The sequence below is a fragment of the Pristiophorus japonicus genome, chromosome 5 (assembly GCF_044704955.1).
Source record: "Pristiophorus japonicus isolate sPriJap1 chromosome 5, sPriJap1.hap1, whole genome shotgun sequence".
NCBI lineage: Eukaryota > Metazoa > Chordata > Chondrichthyes > Pristiophoridae > Pristiophorus > Pristiophorus japonicus.
In genome coordinates, this window is record NC_091981.1 from 217,281,058 (window position 1) to 217,283,784 (window position 2,727).

A 2,727-nucleotide genomic window follows, 5' to 3' on the forward strand; every position below is an offset into this window, starting at 1 on the left:
GAGGATTGGAAAATTATGGCCAATACCTCCATGATTTATTCCGTCATTTCCCTCAACATCCTAGGATGCATCCCATCCTGGTGACTTATCTTTTTTTTTAAATTCGTAGCCAATCGTTCCAATTCTTTGTCAAATCACAAACGCCAGAGGTCACCTTGCACACGCCAAGGATCACTCTGCACCAATGCTCTTAGCCAAAAGGCCTAGAGCCACTGCACCGTTCCTGGAAGTACTGCAATACCAGGTTCGTGCCATGGAGGTGGATGGGTCAGGTCCCCCACACACCTCCGTGGAGGTGGATGGGTCAAGCCACCCCACCCACCTCCTGTTTCCAAAAAAGCAAGCATATACCTTCCTGATCCAGGGAGAACCACCCGGAGGTCATGGTGGCTGGTCAGGTCAGTTACGCATGATCTTAGCCAAAAGGCCGAGAAGCGACTTATCTACTTTAAGTACAGCCAGCCTTTCTAGTACTGTACCTCGTTTATCAATTCTTATCCCATTCGGTAGCTCCTCTACCTCCCCCTTTACTATGTCTATGGCAGCATTTTCCTTGGTGAAGACAGATGCAAAGTACTCAGTAGTACCTCAGCCATGCCCTCTGCCTTCATGCGTAGCATTCCTTTTTGGTCCTAAACGGCCCCACCGCTCCTCTTACTACCCGTTTACTATTTGTATGCCTATAGAAGACTTTTGGATTATTACCTTTTATGTTAGCTGCTATTCTATTCTCATATCCTCTCTTTGCCCCTCTTATTTTCTTTTTCACTTCTCCTCCGAACTTTCTACATTCAGCCTGATTCTCAGATGCATTCTCGACCTGACATGTCAAACATCCGCTCTTTTTCTGCTTCATCTTACTTTCTATCTCTTTTGTCATCTATGGAGCTCTGACTTCAGTTGCCCTACCTTTCCCCCTAGTGGGAAATACCTCGACTATACCCGAACTATTTCCTCTTTAAAGGAAGCCCATTGGTCCACTGCAGTTTTGCCTGCCAACCTTTGATTCCAGTTTACCCAGGCCAGATCCGTTCTCATCCCACTGAAAATGGCCTTCCCCCAGTTAAACATTTTTACTCTAGATTGCTCCCTGTCCTTTTCCATAGCTAATCGAAATCTTATGATATTATGATCAATGTTCACCTACTGAGACTTACTCCACTTGATCTATCTCATTCCCCAGGGTGGTGGGTAAGACACAACAATTGGCTTCAGCACCTCTGACAAGGGGAGGGAAAATTACATAGGTTCACAGTCTCGATTGCTACACAGCGACCCCAGCACCTGGATGGAAACCAGGTGAGGACAGAATGGATTCAGCTATGATGGCCCCACCAAGGTCAAATGGTTGGCTGCCATTTCACTGTAAAAGCTTAACACATGAATGATGGTTAAGACCATCTCCATTAACCCTAAAGAGCCAATTTTATAATTGTGTGCTCCTGCAGGGAGCCTTGCCCGTCGGGAGCACATATCTAGAAATCGTTGCCACTTCCCAATTTTCTGTCCATTTCTACATGTTCTCAGTGCACAAGGCTTCCTGTGCTAGTTCCTAAAATTGGCCTGTATTAAATCTAGTCTGTATTTTTACAATTTCTATTTGCCAATTTTTTATCTTGTGTATATATAAAGTGCATTGCAATCAGATCAGGGGGACTTTCATTTCATGACTGAAAATTAGTTTCAAATCGAGGTTGTAAGGATGAAAGTTTGTCCTTCTGGCTAGCTCCAATGCTGTTCTCAATTAAGTTTACAGCACAAAACTGCCCAGCTTTCACTACCTGAGCAATCTGACAAGTGATTAAAACCTACCTCTTTGACCAATTATTTGGTCACCTGTCCTAATGTCTTCTTCTTTGGCTCGCTGTCAATTTTTGTCTGATTACTGTCCTGCAAAGTTCCTTGGAATGTTTTACTGCATCAAATACACTATAAGGTGTTGATTTGAGAGAGATGTTTAAAATTATGAAGAGATAATAATAACTTTATTTATCTCGTGCCTTTAACATAGTGAAACGTCCCAAGGTGTGACCGAGATGGGACTGAGTAGATAGAAACAGACTTTTTCCAATGATTCAGGGGATTTAGAATGAGGGGATACAGATATAAGATTACATTTATGAGATTTAAAACAGCAAGCAGGAGAAAATTTCTTTTACACAGACAAGTGTGAGGCTGTTGCTTGCAATCAGATTGAAGCAGAGACCATGTCACATTTAAGAATAGGTTAAATATGTAATTAGTCTAACATCTGTTGTGGAGAAGTTATTAAAACTATAATTAAGGACAGAGTGATGTGAGAATGTGAGCTGATTAGAGAGAGCCAACATGGATTTCTAAAAGTAGGTCATGTCTAATGAACCTAATTGAATTTTTGAGGAAGCAACTAACATAGTAGACAAGGAAATGTCCACAGATTTACAGAAATGCAAGGTTATACCTATCAGGAAAGGATGAACAGGATGGGTCTCTTTTTTCTTGAAAAGAGTAGGCTGAGGGGCGACCTAATAGGGGTCTTTTAAATTCTGAAAGATTTTGAAAGAGTGGATTCAGAGAGCTTCTTGGAATAATACATTGTGGAACCAACCAGGGAGCAAACTATTTTAGATCTGGTAATGTGTAACGAGTCTGGATTAATTAATGATCTTGTAGTGAAGGGTCCTCTTGGGACGAGTGATCATAACATGGTAGAATTTCAAATTCAGTTTGAGGGTGAGAAAGCTAGGT

At 41.9% G+C, this 2,727-nt stretch overlaps 1 pseudogene; it reads right to left on the minus strand.

Moving 5' to 3' along the window:
- Positions 1 to 207: 207 nt before the first annotated feature.
- On the minus strand, positions 208 to 439 carry LOC139264852 (U2 spliceosomal RNA; annotated as a pseudogene).
- Between the last annotated feature and the right edge of the window lie 2,288 nt (positions 440 to 2,727).